At 55.0% G+C, this 18,631-nt stretch overlaps 1 protein-coding gene and 1 long non-coding RNA gene across 4 annotated transcripts in view; one reads left to right on the top strand and one right to left on the bottom strand.

Moving 5' to 3' along the window:
• Nucleotides 1-18,631, top strand: part of LOC147357593 (nectin-1) — a 72,461-nt gene that overhangs the window by 34,190 nt on the left and 19,640 nt on the right. The gene's annotated exons all lie outside the window — the stretch shown is intronic.
• Nucleotides 10,268-16,149, bottom strand: LOC147357594 (uncharacterized). Of its 3 annotated transcripts, none has more exons than XR_015141449.1 (3): nucleotides 13,410-13,759; nucleotides 13,116-13,312; nucleotides 10,268-11,569 (listed from the first exon to the last, which is right to left on the bottom strand). It is a non-coding gene; the product is annotated as an uncharacterized LOC147357594 (long non-coding RNA). The 3 variants fall into 3 exon arrangements; XR_015141450.1 differs by having other exon boundaries at nucleotides 13,116-13,197; XR_015141448.1 differs by having other exon boundaries at nucleotides 13,116-16,149.

Raw genomic sequence — 18,631 nt, 5'->3', positions numbered from 1 at the left:
TAGTGGACTACAGCTTTATAATCAAAGGAAAAGTGGGGAGGGAGAGAAGAACTGTCATTCTTAAGTAGATGTCATGCTTCTAGCATCGGCTCCTCCAAGTTGGGCAGGGGAGTTTTCTTGTCCTTACCTGGTCAAGCTAGGTCCACAGATTGTTGTTGTTTATGTGTGCAGAGAGGATGAGGTGGTTCCATAGCATCATTAACTCAAAGGACACGAATTTGAGCAAACTCCGGGAGAGAGTGGAGGACAGGGAAGCCCGGTGTGCTGCAGACCATGGGGTCGCAAAGAACTGGACATGACTTAGCAGCTGAACAACGACAACAATGTATGCAGAGAGCGTGTCCTAAGGATCATTAATTTACTGAGTTCACTGGCAGCGTGTGGGTCTCGTGTCACCCTTGTTTTATTGTTTGGAGGGCAGGTCTTGTGCGTCTGTTGCATGGTTTTTTCCTAAGCAAGCCTGCCTTGTTTTGCGGTTAAGCAAACCTGCTCTCTCGAGTAATCATTAACTTTCAGGGGTCTTCCACACTTTTTCTATTCACAGTCCCCTAGTGGGATGAACTATTTAATCACCTACTTTGTCCTTTAACTCTGTCCCTACCAGGGGGCCTCCCACCCTCCCACTGGGGCCTGGATTTCGGTGCATCTCTCACATACAGGGCCTCTCGGCCTTTCTCTTAAAGAGAATTCTTCCTTTTTATACATAATCATGGCATTCTCCAGGGGTTCTGCTCCTCCTTTGATCGTGAGCTCCCTAAGAATTCTTGATTAAAAGATCTTGGTGACCAGAGCAGTCAGCAGAGCACCCTGTCCCAGAGTCTGTTGTCTGAGATTTGATGCTAGCTGGGCTCACAGCTCATGAAGCAAATGCAGATGGGGGTCCTGCTTTATGCGGGTGCAGGGGCTTCAGAGTGACTCAGAGATAACCAGTACTGCCTCCCCCTCCCCAGGGAGAGCAGGTGCTATGGGCCCTGGGGCACCGGGGACCTGACTGTTGCGGAGGGTGGGGACACTGGAGAGCTGGAGAAGGAGCTGGGAATACAGGCAGGGACAGATTGTGGAGGCTGATAAGCAGCTCAGATTTGCTCTAGATTTCCCCCGAGGCAGTGGAGGATAGGGGAGGCCAGCGTGCCGAGGTCTGCTTTGTGTTCAGATCCACTTGTGGATTACACAGACCACTTCACCAGCCTGAGCCTGTTCCCAGTGTGAATGGGAAGACTTTGGGAGGAATTTTGTGAGGATGAGATGAGATTCACCGCCTAACAATACCTCTTAGGTAGTGAGCAGTCACTAAAGGCGGGCTGTTTTTAGTGTAATCTGTGCCAGGACTCCAAATTAGAAATGCCAGAGGCCTAAATTCCCAACGGAGCTGCAATAAGCATCACAAGGGCTCCCCAAGTGGCGCTGGTGGTAAAGAACGCACCTGCCAAAGCAGGAGACATAAGAGACAGGTTTGATCCCTGAGTCAGAAAGATCCCCTGGAGGAGGGCATGGCAACCCACTCCAGTAGTCTTGCCTGGGAAATCCCATAGACAGAGGAGCCTGGTGGGCCACAGTCCATGGGGTCACACAGAGTTGGACATGACTGAGCGACTGAGCACGAGGATCAGAAGGTCAAGGGCTCTACTCTAGGAAATCAGAGGAAAGTATAATGAGGTGACTGATGTGGCGGGGGGGCCTGGGAAGGGCGGAGCAGCTGGAGAGAAGGGTTCAGCTGGCAGGTGGATGCTGGGGGCCCTCTACACAGAGGCATCACCAAGGCTACAGAGGCGTGTGGGCCCACATAGAATGGACCGAACAACCACTGCCAGGCAGCTGGCCTCTCCCCTCCCATCACCTCATGCTCCTTCCTCCAGCCTTCTCCCTCCCCAGAAACAAAACATCCAGGTCACCGTGAGGTTCCAGGGGCAAGTGTCTTATCCACCTCACCATTCTCCCATCACGTCCAGATGAGGCTGGTGAGTGTGAGCCAAGTAGGAGAGACACAGGAGATGCCTTAAGAGGTGGCTGGGGAGATGCCCACCCAGCCCTTTCCATATGAACCAGAGGGGAGAGAGAACCCAGCTAGAGGAGATGAGGAGGTGGCAGCCTTCCACTGACGCCCACCACTCTTTCTACACCTGACTGCCTCCTGGCTTGATGAGCTGTTTGCTTATCTAAGAACCCAGAGGCAGGGCCCTTGTAACCACAACAAGAGAAACACCCACAGTACATCGCTATGGGCTGGTGTCTGGCTGATAACCGTCCCCAGGTGCTCTCACGGCCATTGTCACAGTATTGAGCTCAGGCTGCTAAAGTCACACCTTCCCACTGCTCTTCCAGGGCCCAGCTTTGTCAATTCCTCCTTCCCCCAGTCCCACCAACTTCTTGGCCACTTCAGATAAGTTGCTCTTCTCCATACCTCCCTTTCCTCACCTATAACTGGGGAGGTTAGGCCAGATGGTCCCCAGCGAAGGGACCCACCACAGCTGAAGGACTCTCAGACTGGTCCTTCCTCCCTGTGTCTGTCTGAATTCTCTGTCCCTTTGACTTTCTTTCTATTTATACACAAAATTCACCCACAACATTTCAGTTTTCCAATAGCATCATTAATTACCCCAGTAATTAAACTCAATTAGCTAGTGTAGGGGCCTTTCTGAGTGAGGAGCCATTAGCCAGGGTAAAAATGCATGGGAATGAGAGAGAAAGAAAATCCACCCTTTCCCAGCATTAAAAATGAAAGCCTGAGATGGCACAGCAGAGCAGAGGGCCCCAATTAAAACTGGGGCCTCACTCATTAAGCTAATTTGACCTGCCATCCCACCCAGCAGCCTCTGATGGGAAGCCCGCAGGAGGAGCTGGCTGAGAGATGTGTCCAAGCTTCTTGCTCATCTTGGGGACTGAGCTGGGCCCCCCAGCACCCCCTCCAGCTGCCTGCTTGGGAAAGGACATGAAGAGTCTGCCCATTTTTCATTAGCACCTGCTGCCCACTTCTTGGGCTTCAGGGCAGAGAATAACCCAGAGTGGGTAGGGCTCAGCTGGGGGGTGGTGCAGGACGCATGGGAGGAGCAGAGATGAAAAACGGGAAGGAAAAGAAAAACTCTGCATTTCTGGGGCCTTGGGAAAAGCACAAGTTAGCAGTCACTCTCCTCTCTGGGCCCAACGCTGGGGAGACCCCACCGCCACCCCAGGATGGCTGTGAAGACTGAGATTATATATGTCAATGCCTGACACATCACAGGTGCTTAATTAATGGTGACCAGCATTAGCTCTTTGCAGGCCTGGTCCTCCCGGCCCCACAGCTGCAGAGGCAATGGAGGAAGAGGTGGCCACCAGCCTTTCACAGGTAGGGAGTCCCAGGGACAGAAAGAGGAAGATCCACAGCCAGAGATCAGACTGGAAGTCAAGTATCTTAGCTCCTGGACTGGGAGGAAAAGAGTGCAGGGGAAGAATGTGTTTGAAGTGCCTGGAATTATCCCTTTGGCCAGAGCTGTCCTGGGCCTAGCCGGCCCAGTGGTCCGGACAGCAGTGGGATTGGGGGTTCAGCCTCACCCAGAGCCTGGAGGAGAGGAGGAGAGGAGATGGCGTCTGCCCTCCCAGCCCCATCACCGTGGCTGCCAGCAGGCAAGGGCCCCATGTGTCATGTGTGCCCTTGCCCATTATTCTGGGCCTCGGTATCTGTGTGCTGGCCGCTGGTCTCTTCATGCAGCGGGGAGGAGGAGGCCACGAGCAGCCGGTGTAGTGGCGAGGAGCCTCTGGAGCCAGACTGCCACACCAAACAGGCTTCACCCACCGTATGACCTTGGGCAGGTTACTTGACCTCCCTCTTTCCTCATCTCTAAGAGATAACAATTGTATGGAGCTACCGGAGTTGTGAGGATTAAGTGAGTTAATATCTGTAAACATTCAGACCTGGGCCTGGCACAGACAGGTAATATACATGTGTTACCTGCTCTTGCTCTTGGCAGGACCCTGGCGGGGAACGTCGTGCTTTTGTCCTTTCGGTCCTCGGGAGGTGGGGAGCACACGGGACCCCAGGCTTCAGCTGCTAAGGGAGGGGCTCAGTCTTGGAGAGGCAGCAGGTCGGAGCAACACCCTTCCCAGACTTAGCAGAATGTGGGGGCCGGCCCCTTCCCCATGCGCATACCTGCTCCCTCCGGGGGCCCCTGCTGGGCTTTCAGGGACCACGCCTGGCAGAGCTGTGGGCAGGGCAAGGAGGGCATGGGAATGGGAAGGAGAGGGAGGGAGGGGAAGGGAAGGGAGGCAGGTGGCCGCAGAGGCTGGGCTGCATCCTCGCAGCTGGGCACCGTGCCCTGCCGCCTACGTGCTCGCTTTCTCCACAAGGCAGGACGAGAAGCAGGTCCCGGCATGCCAGCCCCTACCCAGCGACTCCTGAAACCCCAACAAGTCTGAGCTGGAAGTGGGACTGGGCGAGGTTCCTGATAGATTCATGTTGGGCAGAGGGATGGCAGGGAAGACAGGTGGGGAGAATGGGAAGGAAGACCCCACACACACACTCGAAACTCTGGCATTGCCAATAGCAGGGGAGAGTGCACAGGGCTGGGGTGGGGGGGCAATGACCAGGGCTTGGTGCTTTCTCCTCCTTCCTCTCAAGTCCCCTCTCACCCCACCTGCCTGCTAGGGTGGAGAGAGGATGGGCTATGACAGTGGCAGGGACCTGTCCTCTCAGCGTTTTGCCAAGAAGAGGGAGATGACTTCAGTGCGGCCAGGAAAAGGAGCTAAAGAGAAGGGCAAGGGAAGGCAGATGGCAGCCCAGTGCTGGGAGCACTGCAGGGCAAGCAGCAGGAATCCCAAGACCCTGGGACCACGGAGGTCATTTTACACAGAGGCCCTCACTCCATCCTTACTCCAGCCTAAGGGGTGTATGTGCTTAAGCCCATTTTACGGGTAAAAGATGCTGGGCTTCGGGAAGGTTGTAGGACACGATCGTAGGTCCCTCTGCTGGTGACCGCTGATGCTAAAATTGCAGCAGGAAAAATTGGGTAGCATGTATCACTCCTTTCAGCCTCCTGGGTGCTGGGGAAAGGACCAACCCAGGGACTGGGTGTATCCACAAGGTCCTGGGCCATGGGGTGGCGTGGGGAGAAAACAGAATGAGCCACCAGTCAGACACAGACCCACCCCACAGGGAGGCCTTCAAGCTCAGCTGGCCTCCCCCTGAAACTCAATTGTCAGTTTAGAAGACCCCCCTTTCTTTGGCCACCCCAAGGGGGAACTATTGGGTAGGAAGAAAACCATGAGCCGTGACTGCCTGCCTTCCTGGACACCACAGAACTGAGACTGAGTTCAGACCTGAGGTTAGAATCACATGTAGGATTCTGCTTCATTCTGTGGTTAAAACCAGGAAGAGGTTAGCACACGTGTTAGGGTTGTGACCCAGGTCTTGTGGTCTAGGTTGGCACCGACATGGAGACTTGGCTGGGGCTGGTATTGGGGTTCACGTTGGTGGTTGAGGAGGATGCTATTCTGGGTTAACCCTGAGGTGGGTACGATAAATTTGGGGTTTCACAGCTAAGGGGTATTATCAGAGAGGATGAGGATCCAGCACCGACGGCTTACATTTGGAGGAGAAATGGTCGCTTTCACTTGAGCCTTGGACTGGGGAGAGGAGCAGTGTTGAGGGTGGTAGCTGAACCAGATCAGGTTGAGTGTAGGGATATGAAAAAGGGAGGGTGTCTGAATGTAATGGAAGGACCATTAAAAGACTCTCCCTTCCCTTTGCCCGAAGCTCTGCTCACCTGTCCCATCCTGTGACCCAGGCCATCTCAGGTGTCATTCAGCATGCTACCCAGACCTCAGCCTGAATTCCTGCAGTATCAAGAAGTCTCTCCTCTGTGGGGATTGGGTTCTCCCATGAAACAAGGGAGCACAAGGACTGGGCTTCTCCTTCTCCTCTCTACCCCAGCAGGTCCTTAGATGCTTCCTGGCCCGCCTCGAGCCACCCTCTCTTCCGCTCCCCCGCTGGAGACCCTTTGGGGAAGCTCCTGAGACAACACTACCTGCAGGTCAATCAGAGAGAAACTGCAACCCGGGCATTCGCTGGTTCCCTGCTTCCTGCCTCCCTGTCTTGTCTGCACACTAGACCCTGCCCAGTAAGGAAGTTTAAGGCTGCCCAGAGTGGGTCAGGTCAAGTCTTCTCCCTGCCCGCCTGGAGCCTGGGAGCAGATCTCATAGGCTGGCAGGAAAGTCTCTTGGGGGGATGAAGGCAATTCTGAACCAGGAGGTGTGGAAAGAGAGGCTGACCTGCTGGAGTCTGGGGCCAGGTTGCGGCAACCAGACATCCAGGAGTGATTATTCAGGGAGGGGCCCTCCTGCTGCACCCAAGACCCTTTCCCTGAACCCAAGGCCAGGTTCAGGGGAGGCCCCATCAGAACACCCTATTCCCATCCCCTGCCCCCATGATCTGCAGAAAGTGTCCCAGGAGACCCCCCTCCCAAGACCTGGTTCCGTCCTTGTACCCATGAGTACAGTGAGGGGGCCCCTCGTGCCCTACCTGGAAACGTTACATCTGAGCTAAACCTCGGACTGCAATGTGGCTATAGTATCATTCATTTGGTCTGAACCACTACTTCCTGCCCAGAGATGAAATAGCAGGTTTGGTGGTGCCTGCAGCAGCCACCCTTCCCTTCTCAGGCCCCTTTTCCTTTTAAGGCTCATCAGAAGCAGGTGGAGGGGAAGAAGTTGCCCTGGGCCCTGATTTCTGACCCTCACACCTTGTCCATGAGTCCAGAGTCGCCACTGTGTCTTGGCCACAAAGCGTCTTCCTAGGGGCTACTGCATTTCAGCGCTAGACGGTTGAGATCCAGGACTTCCTGCGGGGCAGGGTCAAGAGCCCATCTTCCCCTGCCCCCACCCCAGCGTGCTTCCCAGGACCCTCACCACTGCACAGGCAGGGCGAGTCCAGAACAGTCCTGCCCCCTTGTTGGGCGTGTAGCGCTGGAATAAGTGGACATGGCCTCCTGAGTGGCAGGGCCACCGCCTCCTCACTGTCCCGTGAGCAGCAGTGCCCCAGCCCCCACCCTGCAGCCTGAATGGGTGAACCCTCTCACTCCAGCCCTAGAGTCCCTCCCGGCAGGAAGAATTCTGACCCTAAAGCCTTTCCTAAGAGGAGCCCCCGGAGACGGGGGTTGGGGGGGGGGTAGGACTCAGAGCTGCCCACCCACGTGGAGGAGCCTGGGGTGTGGACAGAGATGCTGGGAGCCACAAATGCCAGCCCAGGGTGGGACGGGCACAAGGGCTGGTGCTGGAGGGTCTAAATGCCACAGGGAGGGGTGGTGAGTGTGTGTGTATGTGTGTGTGTGTGTACGTAAGTGTGTATGTGCGTGTGTACGTGTGTGTATGTGTACATAAGCGTGTGTGTGTACGTAAGTGTGTGTGCGTGTGTACATGTGTGCGTGTGTACGTAAGCGTGTGTGTGTATACGTAAGCGTGTGTGTGTACATGTGTGCATGTGTGTGTGTATACGTAAGTGTGTACATGAGCTCATCTCCTGAGCCCTCGAGGCTGAATAACCTGCATGGCAGCACTCAGGCTGCCTGCGTTAAAAGGAGAGACAGAGGCGAGCCAGGCCTGGGGTGAGAAGAGCAAACAGCAAAATGTAATGACTTTAATATGAAAGAATTTGCCACTAATTAAGCACAAACACTCCACTAATGCAGAGAACACATGTTGTGGATTTCACTTAAGCAGGAATCAAATGAGGTGAAAATCCTTCCGAAATGATAGCAGTTTACCCGCCGAAGGAGGATGCTGCCGACCACGTTCCTGCTCTTAGAAATACAGCCCTCTTGTCTCCGTGGCCTCTCTGCGCATGTCCCCCTGTCTGCATCTCTTTCCCCGACTCTCCCTTCTCCATGCTTTCCTGTCCTCTTAGGACCACGTGCCACTCTGTCACCCACGTTCTGACAGCAAACAGCAGTCGGATCCAAACTCCCTGGGCCTCTGGTTCTCTCCACCTATGCCCCCAAACATGTACCTCCTCTCCAGACTGGAGCCTAAAGTTCTCTGCCCCCGACAGATGCGGACACATCCCCTCCAGAGTGCCCCCAGCCCTGTCCCCCTGCCCCTGCTCGCCCAGCAGGCTCTGCCCTGGACATCCATCCCACACTCCAGCACCCCTGCCTGAGCTCCATGCCCCTTCCCCTAAGCGAGTGGTCTTAACTGGAGGCAGGTTTGCCCCTCAGGGAACACTTGGCAATGTCTTGGGATGTTTTTGGCTGTCACACCTGAGGGCAGCTGCTACTGCATGGAGCAGATAGAGGCTAGTGATGCTGCTAAATGCCCTAACGGTGCACAGAACAGCCAGCACCACCAGGCGTTATCAGCCCCCAAGTGTCAGCAGTGTCGACGCTGAGGGCCCAGGCTCTGGGACAATGGTCTTGCCACGACAGGGACCCACTCAGGGATGGGCTGGTAGAGCTGGGATGGAACCAGCCACCCGACTGCTCCGCAGCTCCTCTCCCCAAGACCACAATACTGACAATAATACAACCGTTTGTGTAGTCACACACTGTGCTAAGAGCTGATGTGAACTCTTTAATTTTCAAATCCACCCCAGGAGACAGTCCTATATGCTTCCCCCTCCTTTTTTTATTTTTATTTATTTATGGTTTATTTATTTTTTTGCTGCACTGGGTCTTCTTAGTTGCCCTGCGACATGTGGGATCTTAGTTCCTCAACCAGGAATCGAACCCACAGCCCCTGCAATGGAAGGCAGATTCTTAACCACTGGACCCCCAAAGAAGTCCTGAGTTTATGTGTGAGAAAACTGAAGCACAGAGAGGTTGATGCAACTTGCTCGGTCACCCAGCAAATAAGGAGCAGACAGAAGCCTGGGTCTATCTGAGTCCAAAGTCAGTGCTCATGGACGAGTGAACTACTTGTATACTCCACCCCCATATCCTCTTAACCCCTCCCCTATCAGTCTCCCTAACCCTGCCCTTTTAGAATGAACCTTCCCTGAAGCTAGCAGTATAAACCCACCTGACTGCCTTCCCTCCCCGCACAGGCCCAGCCCCCAGCCACTGGGGCAGGCAGCTGCCTAGAGCTAGACAGGGCTTCGGCAGAGCTTGGCAGAGCTGGGCCTTGGGGTGGTCCGAAAGGCCCTTCCCGGTAAGAGGCAGACCAAGAGACCTCTACTTCTATACAGGTGGTGACCATTGGCATGGAAGCCAAGGGCTGGCCCAATGCATCTGTCACCCCTTAGCTTTTAGAAGGTTCTCCTTGGGAGGCCTGGGGATTCTCCCTGTGTTTTATCGCAGCCCCCAGCCTCTCCCACCCCCACACTAGCCTTCCAAGGAGGCTGCTGCCTACACTTCCCAAGATGTGTCATTAAAAACACACTTGCTGAGGGGAATCCAGGCTGCCATGTGTCTGCTGGGAGACGTGTCGTCTGCAGCAACTGGGGTGGAGAGGGCTGGTGTCAGCCGTAGAGAAGGGACCTGTCCGAATGCCGGGCTGAGAGCCAGGTGGTTCCAGGTCCTTGGAGCCTGAAAAAGCCTGGCCAGGTGGGGAGAAATCCAGGCTGTAGAGGAAGTGGTGTGGAGCTGGGGAGCGTGCCGGCTTAGCAGGGCTGAGACCTGGGGAGCAGGCCCTTGGGGCCTCAGGGCCATAGGTCACTGGGGTGAGAAGAACATTTTTCACCTTATGGTCTGGAGTGAGGCAGAAAGTGGGACTGGGTGCTAGGAACTGGGGCTGAGGACAGAGGGAAGAATCTGGAAGTGGCAAGCAGGGAGCAAGCAGAGGACGTGGGGTTGAGGGACCTATGAGAGGTCAGACAGACCTGCACTCTTTATGGTGTGGCTTCCTGGTTGCCTCTAGAAGGAGGAGATTCACACCCTCACCTGCGTCCCTTCTGGGCAGATGCAAGGCCTCACCTTCTGCCTCTGTCCTCCGCCCCTACCTGGCCACACCATACTGTGTCTTCCCATACAGGCCCCGCCCCTCAGCTAAAGTAGAATTTGCAGGAAGCCGCAGTCAGACCTGAGAAATGGCGAAGCCTGGCCCGGGACCCTAGCTGGCTCACAGTCTTCTCCAGCAACCCCTTGAGGCCCCTTATGCTTTCTAGACCCCAGGCACAGGGCTGAAGTCCTGGTCTTTCCACTCAGTAGGGGAAATACCATGACCGGTGAAAGCTGAGATTCTAGGGCCCTCAGGGTGCAGGAACACCTCACTCGTGGGATCTGGGGGAGAAGGCTTCCCCAGAAGTCATGGCTAAGGGCTTTCAGGAAGGATGAAGAGGTGTGGGCAGGTAGTAGGGCATGTGTTCTGTTTGTTTTTTATTTATTTGACTGCATCAAGTCTTAGTTGCACATTACATTATCTTTAGTTGTGGCATCAAAACTCTTGGGTTTCCCTGATAGCTCAGTTGGTAAAGGATCCGTCTGCAATGGCTCACTTTCCAGGAAGATTCACTGGAGAAGGGATAGACTACTCACTTCAGTATTCTTGGGCTTCCCTTGTGGCTCAGCTGGTAAAGAATCCGCCCGCAATGCAGGAGACCTGGGTTCGATCTCTGGGTTGGAAAGATCCCCTGGAAAAGGGAAAGGCCACCCACTCCAGTATTCTGGCCTGGAGAATTCCATGGACTGTATAGTCCACGGGGTTACAAGGAGTTGGACACTACTGAATGACTTCCACTTTCACTTTTGAAAACTCTTAGTTGAGGCATGTGGGATCTAGTTCCCTGACCAGGGATTAAACCCGGGCCCCCTGCCTTGGGAGCGGGGAGACTTAGCCACTGGACTACCAGGGAAGTCCCTAGGGCATGTGTTTAACAGAGGGAAGAACATGGCAGGGAACTGGTGCTCTTGTCCCACGTGGTGGGAGAGAAAGAGCAGGAGGAGGCTGCTGGAGGCTGGAATGCCCAGGATGAGACCCAGAGCCCAAAAGGACTTTGGACTTGATCTTCAGGGCTGCAGGAAGCCATGGAAGGATTTTAAACCATGATTTTATGTTTTAAAGAGCGGAAAATGGGTTAAACGGGCAAGCCTGGAGGCAGGTTTGTATCTGTGTCACAACAGTACAGTAGGCAGTGTGGGAGGTGACTGTGGCCTGCCCCAGGGGCAAGGCCTGGGGAGAAGGGGTCAAGGCAACCGGATGAGATAGCAGGTGCTGGGTTCAAAGGAAAGGGGTTGGGGCTTACTTAACTGGGATTTCCCAGCCCAGGAATGTTGAGAAAATAAGGAAGTGAGACTCTGCTGGAGGTGGAGAGGCAGGGAAGGGGCTGAACTGGGGTGAGGAGATTTAGGAGAAGTCTGGATTGGGGCCAGAGGGGATGGAGAACAAAGATGAAATCAAAGGCATTTAGGAACTAGTATCAACTGAGCTTGGTGATTATGTGTCCCTGGAAGAGCCCTGTGCACCCCAGCTCTGCTGTTGTGCAGCCTGGATGTTCCTGGCTTGCCACTTAATCAGTCTTCCTGGAGGAGCTGGGCAGTATACAGAGGTAGAGCAGCTGCTGGATAGAGAAGTTCCAGAGGCTGATCCAAGGCCAAGTGCAGAGCTGGGGCAGAGAGAGCTGGACAGGTGACATCCAAAGTCGAGTCCTCCAGGGTCAGGGGGTCCAACTCTTATTTTACAGAAAAGGAAACTGAGGTCAGAAAAGTAAACCGCCCTACCTAAGGCCATACAGAATAAAGGTGCCAAGCAATGGGGACCAGAGCCTGCCTCTCCCAACGTCCAGTTAGGAACCCTCTCTTCCCACCACCTGGTCAGAGAAGAGGTGGCAGGTACACGATGAGCAGAAGAGAGAGGACCGAGAGGTGGACCCTGGAGGCTGGCGATGGAAGGAGGGGACAGAACCGAGAGAGGCTCCTGTTCCCGGGATGCTGAGGGGAGTCAGGAGCCGCTTGGGACCAGGCTGCCCTGGGCTTTGGGGATGGGCAGCTAGCATGAATCAGGCCTGTAGGAGAGCCGTCCAGGCGTCCCTGGGCACTTGCTCCTCAGAGGGAGAAGGCAAAGCCTCGCTCCCAGGTTCATCCCTGTCCCCCAACCCGTCCTGCTGGGTTTCAGGGAGAGATAGGACTTGCTGGAGCAGCCCCCACCACCACCACTCCCCCGGGGCTTCTACACTGCCAGAGAGCAGGGCTGGCCCGGCCTGCCTGGAAGATCCTGGGCTCCCACTCCAGCTCCTTCTGGGGCTTTTCCCAGGCTGCCGCGCCCCCTCCTCTCCCACGCACTGTGCTGACCCGCCCGAGGCGCCAGGCGCCAGCTCCACAGCCCATCATTAGCCAGCCCTGTGTGGGGAGTTGGGGGTTGGGGGGTGCATCAGCCAAGAAGAAAACATCGGCAGTTTCTGTGACCCCAAATGAGGGTGGAGGCGCCTGGATTCGGACAGTAGCAATTAGCCACCGACTGTGGGATCATGGGATGTTATCACCTCTGCTGGCAAGGTGGATGTGGAGGGGACTCAAGGACCCAGGACAGCCTGAGGCCACCCCAGGAGGCACCGCTCCCAGAGAGAAGCCCACCAGACAAAGGCCACGTGCTGCAGGAGGCAAGGGAAGCCTTCGTGCTGAGCTAACAGGGGCGTGGGGCAGACTCGGGCCCTCACGCCCCCAGACCAGGTGAGGGGTGCTAGGGGTTGCAGGCACAAGAGCTGGGCCAGCTGCTGTTCATTTTCCTCGCCAAGCCCTCTGCCCTCGTCACCCTGGGCCCCATCCTAGATGTAGCAGGGAGACTGGAGGCTGGAGGTGTAGCCTGGGCTCTTGGAAAGTTCCTGAACCAACAGGGAAACATGCCCAGGGTGTAGATGCGAGATAGGACAAGTTCAAAGGACTTCAGTGAGAGCCTTGCTCATGCGGGTTCCTGCTGACAGAACGACTGCGTCCAGGTGACACTGATTGGCAAGACTTTCCCAGAGAAGATGACCCCAGAATGGGGCTTGCTTTCACATCTCCCCCTCTGCCTCACCAACCTGTCCTCCAGGAGGCCAGGTTGTGACACGAGAAAGAGAAGAGCCAGCCAGCCAGCCAGCCCTGGGAGCTGACATTTGGAAAATGTAGCAGGGCTGGGAGGAGGGCACCTATAACCTTTAGGTCACTGTGCTGACTCAGCAAGGTTTCATCTGGTGGCCCTTCCCCACCCCCCACAGTGGGTGAGTCATCCCCACTTACCACTTAGCTGGTTTCTCACCGGATGTCCTGTTCCTTTCTGCCAGTTCCAGGGCAGGGAGCAAGGGAGCATCCCTGGAAAGCCCTAGAGATGGATCCCAAAGGATGCTGGTTTCAGAGAGGCCTTGTTGGGAAGCCCAGCGTCTCCACCCAGGCCTGCCACTTCTGCCCACCCGACTGAGGGCACCAGGGCAGAGACTCTGGAAAAGAGTGGGGAACAGAAGAAGAGGCAGTCCATGTCCGAATGCTCTGAATGCCCCTCCCCGGCCTTCACCCACCACACGGGCCCAGTCCCACCTGCTAAGCTAGGGAGAAGAGGGGTCTGAGGTTTCAAAGCTTAGGAGGAGAAACTGGTCCAGGTGGTATGGGTAGGAAAGCGCCTCTCCCCGCTCCCTCTACCTGTCCGCGCGCACACGCACACACACACACACTCTGAGACACACCCAACTGCGTGGGAACCTGTGGCCCCAGCCTTGGATTAGCTCAATGGCAGGCAGGGCAGGGCCTTGGGGAGCAGGTTTGTCGGCCACAACTGAAGAGCCTTTGTGTTTTGTTGCTGAGCTGGGGCTTTTGCAGGTCCATGACGTCTCGGAGGCCGGCCCGACGCCTGCCTTGTTGGCTCAGCACTTCTGAGAAGCCATGAAGGAGGCCCAAACTGCCCAGTCTCAGCACCAGTGGGGAAACTGAGGCACAGGTGCAGACCTGGATCCCAGACCCTAGACTCATATGATGACCAGGGACAAAATAAGCAGTGCTCAAGGTCAGGAAAAGCAACGGACTCATTCTTTGACATCCCCTGGATGCAAGAACCCCTCTGCCGAGGACACGGGCACTCTCCCCCCTCACTCCCCACCTCCCTGGCTTTTCCCTGCTCTGCACATAGCAGCCCCCTGCAGGTGCCCCCAACCTGGATTCCTGAAAGTCCCTGTTCCTAACCTAGCACCTGACACCCAGTCACTGGACTCCAACAGGGCCTCCATCCCTGCCCCCAGTCCCTTGACCTACCTGCCCACCAAGCCCAGTGTAGGCTAGCCCACAGGCCCTGTGATCGCAGTACTGTAACTGGTGTTTGTGTGCCAGTGGAGACGCTGAGGTTACACTACAGGAGGGACACCACCGAGAAAGTTAGCTGAGAACCTGGGTTTATTTTTACGGCAGAGTGCCAAGACACTGGGGCGGGTGCTACTGTCTGTATCCCTGCGTGAGTGACCCAGCCACTCTGGACCTTCATCTCCTATGTAAACGATGCATTGCATGGTCCTTTGAGCTCCACCGTGGTACCTTTTTGGTGGTCCTGATTCCCACATCTGGGGCAGCCTCTACTTCTCATGTACACACTACTGTCTTTAAAATGGATAACCAACAGGGACCTACTGTATAGCACAGGGAACGTTGTTCGATGTTAGGTGGCAGGCTGGATGGGCAGGGAATCAGGGGAAGAATGGATACCTGTATACGTATGGCTGAATCCCTCCGCTGTTCACCAGAAACTATCACAACATTGTTAATCGGCTGCATCCCAACACAAAATAAAAAGTTCATAGAAGAAAAGAAGGGAGCCTGTGGGGAAGAAGGGATAGTGCCTTCTGCCCACCAGACAGCTGAAGAACCTGCCCTAGCTGTTCAGGGAACCAGACAGAGTCTGTAGGGTATTCTGCCGGCATCAGCCATGACATGATCAGCTCAACCCAAGGCCAAACCCGGCTCCTTCCCTCTCCCACAAGGACTGTGGTCTGTTTAGAGACAGTGGGGATACAATAGAAAACATGCTAAACACACATGTCAGGAAACAGAAAAGGGTGCAGACTCAAGTAATATGCAGTTGGGCAATAGAATAGAGGTGTCGGCTGAGTGAGAGGTGATGAGAGTCCAGAAGGGCTTCCTGGAAGAGGGGAACTAGGGGCACCCCAGATGATGCCTAATACTCGGTAGGGGTCCAATAAGCATTTGTTGAGTGAAGTTCCAGGAAGGGAGGCCTCCTTCTTCATAAATGAGAAATGATGATGATGGTGATGGTGATGAAACCCAGAGAAGGCTTCCGACCCACCTCTTCTGCACAGAGACGGGCCCTGTTCCTAGGCCCCACCCCCATCTAGCCCTTTCTTCTCCCTTTTGGTGGTGCCTGCAGCTATCAGAGTCGCTGGGGTGGGGTGTGCCCCTCTCTGAAAACCTCCCAATCCACCCAATCTAAAGAACGAGGGATATTCTACCCCACCTGCATCCCGCGGATGGGGTGGGGGAGCAGATTGGGTTCTGAGTCCCTGAGTCTAGTGTGGGGGGAAGGTAAGGGAGGGTCTTCAACCCTTATCAGTCTTCCCAGCCCCTCCCAATTTCACACCTCTGGGATCCTTGTCCTCAGTGGCCCCAAACCCCGAACTCCAAGGGTTCCCCTTATGCCCTACCTGACCCTGCTAACAATAGCAGTTCTAGGTACTTTCACTGAAAGCATTTTTACTGCAAACATTTGGCCACATGACGAATTGGCTATGAGGCAATTTTGCCGTGAAAGATGAAATAACTGGTTGACAGTTTGGTTTCATCTGGTTGAGATGCTTTTCTTCCAGTTAATGATATTACTGGTGGCTTTATTGAGCTGACAGAAGATAACAGTTTGCCCTAAGAGTTGGTTTTATGTTTTTAAACACACTACATTGGAAAAGAAAGAGGCCAAGGAGAAAGAGGCCAAGGAGAAAGAGGCCAAGAGCCTCCAAGGCACAGAGTTGAGCCTGTATTTCCCATAAAACTTTTCTGAGTCTATCAGCAGACATGAGATGATGTGCTAAGAACAGTGTGGAGGCTTTCCCAATGCGACTCAAGGGTCAGTTACAAACACGTACCCTAATGTTTGGAAACTGATGCCTCTCTCAATGAAGGAAGAAACTTCAGTAAAAAAAGAAAAAGTCCAATGCCAGATGAGGAGATGAATCAACAAGCAAAAAAAAAGTATAAAATACTATGAATGAAAGACTTGGTAGGCAAGTGCTTACTGCTTACACAAGGACAACCCACAAAACAAAATCAGTTCTCAGTACAGTATTGCCATGCATTCACACACACCTTCTCCGGTGGCTCAGTGGTAAAGAACCCACCTGCCAATGCAGGAGACGCGGGTTCGAGCCCTAGAGAAGGAAATGGCAACCCACTCCAATATTCTTGCCTGGGAAATCCCATGGACGGAGGAGCCTGTCCATGAGGTCGCAAAAGAGTCAGACGCAACGTAGCGACTAAACAACAATTTTCTTTCTCCTTTCTCCTGTTTCACTATGTCCTTTTTCATGTCCCTCTTATTTTTTTATTATTTTATCTTTTTCGGCAAAATTGCCTTAAGGACAATTAGTTACTCAGCAAAAATGTGGCAAAGATGGTTAAGGTGGAAATAGCGGACAAAGTTAACAGTGGGCCGTGGGCAGAGAGGCCCAAGTCAGGATGCCCCTGCCGGCTCCTTGGAAGTTCTCCCACCTGCCTGTCTGCTCATCACCGAGTAGAGGGGCAAGGGCCCAGGCCACCCACTTAGTGTCCAGTGAGCAGGCACTCAGGCACCTTCCTCACTGCCCCACCTGCTGTGGGGTTGCTTCTGGGGGAGTCACACAGGACAGGAGGCAGCAGCCTCATCCCGAAACCTCAGCCTAGTGAGGCGATAATGGGTGAGAGGCAGCACCCCTGGGGCACCTGAGCCCCTTGCAGCGGCCTCCGCTCCCCATGCCCAGGCCGCTGTCTGCCTTCTCCCCTCCTGGCACTCTGCAGGTCGCTGCTAAAAATGTGATAAATGAATGTCAGTCTGTGTCCAGGCGCTGAACACCACGTGGCCCCTCACCCCAGACGGTGGAAGGAGCGGGGTTGCTGCGGGCTTGGCAGGCTGTGTCCTACTCTAGGCCCCACCATGCCCTGGCACCAATCCCAGGATGGATCCTGGTGTCTACACGCCTCCTGCCCCCACCATCCCCACCCTGCCTACCCGCCTCCCCCAGTGGCCAGAGCCCTCCCAACTGGCTTTTCCTGTTCCCAGCTTTGTGTGGTGAAAGTTCCCCAATTATACCCACATTATCTCAGCTGCTGGGCAGCCTCCAGCAGGCTTGGGGAGTGGAGGCTGGGCGTTGGGGGAGGGAGCACCCACTTACTCTGCTGGGAGGGCCTAGGGCTTAGGTCCTTGCCAACTGGCCAGTCAGCAGGAGTACCGGGCTGACTGGCCCACTGACCTCACTGTGGGACGGTGTCTGGGGTGGGGCACAGCTGGGCTGGGCTGTGGCTCAGAGAATCATAGACAGTGGAGGCCAGAAGGGACCAAGGAGATGGTGAAGTCCAGTCTGCTCCCTCCGGTGGGAGGAGAATAGGGCTCAGAAAGGGGAAGTGACCTGCCAAGGTGCCAAGGCAAGCTCTAGACGGAGGTGAACTAGAAGCCAGCACCCCCAGCCCGCTGCTCAGTGTCACCTCCACAATTCCCCACCAACCCACAGTGTTCTCTGCCGGGGACACATCAGAACCCCACAGACTGGCCAAGGGGACAGCTGGAGAGATGGCATGATGGCATCCCAGGTGGACCTTGAAGGGCTGTGTGGATGTGAGCGGATGCAGAGGAGGGGAGCATAGGGAAGCTTTCAGTATGTGGCAACGGCCTGGCTTTGAGGGCCAAAGATATGTTTACTCAGCAGGCATGTCCTGAGTGCCGGCTGTGTGCCAAACATGGGAATACCGCTCTGACCTAGAGAGACCAGGCTGGTACCTTCTTAGGGGAGGTGTGAAGGGCAGCATCCTTCACTGACCATAGTCTTAGGAGCCTTCAGAGGAATATGCTCTGCTCCCACCTCCATCATGCAGAGGCGAGTGTACCCCAAGTTCCCACTCTGGAAAGCAGACTCCCTTGGGGGCCCATTTAGGCCCTCCCCTGCCTCGGGGTCAGTCCAGGGCCTGATGTTGATCTTAACTGATGGTGCTCAATAAAGTAACTGAGTGAAATAAGAAAGCAAGGATGGCTGATGACAGAACTCAGGAGTGAGCCCACTGGAGGGCATGGCAGGCCCAGGTAGATTAGGGGACTGAGCCAAGTTCAGAGTTAAGGAAAAGCTCAGACAAAAGCCATTCGAGAGGGAACAAAGCAAAATCGGCAGGGAGACTAGAGGGCGTTCATTCATCCACTCAATGCCACTGATCACTCCTGCCTGCAAGTCTCTCCTCTCCATCTTCTACTGCCATTTGTCTGGCCACAAATGTTTACTGAGCACCTACTATGACCAGAGGCTGGGCCCGGCAGGGGGGATACAGGGATGGAAAAGACTCAGAGGCTGCTCTGGGAAGGTCATCATCTGGCAGAGGAGAAGCCAGAGGTGTAAACAACCACATTCCCAGGCAGCAAAGAGCCACAATAGGGTTGAGAGGATTGGGGAAGGTTCCCAAAGGAGGTGGCCTGAGTGGGACAGCTATAGGTGGAAAAGGGCCTGGGCCTTCTGGGGAACTGTAGGAACAGGAGTCTAGACGTGTAGCATCAGGCACTCCCTGGGGGCCCAGTGGTTAGGACTCTGTGT

The sequence above is a fragment of the Bos grunniens genome, chromosome 15 (assembly GCF_055505025.1).
Source record: "Bos grunniens cultivar Pamir isolate PY7600 chromosome 15, Bosgru_T2T1.0, whole genome shotgun sequence".
Lineage (NCBI taxonomy): Eukaryota > Metazoa > Chordata > Mammalia > Artiodactyla > Bovidae > Bos > Bos grunniens.
The sequence above is the reverse complement of the archived record's forward strand: the minus strand, read 5'-3'. Positions and strand labels throughout refer to the sequence as shown.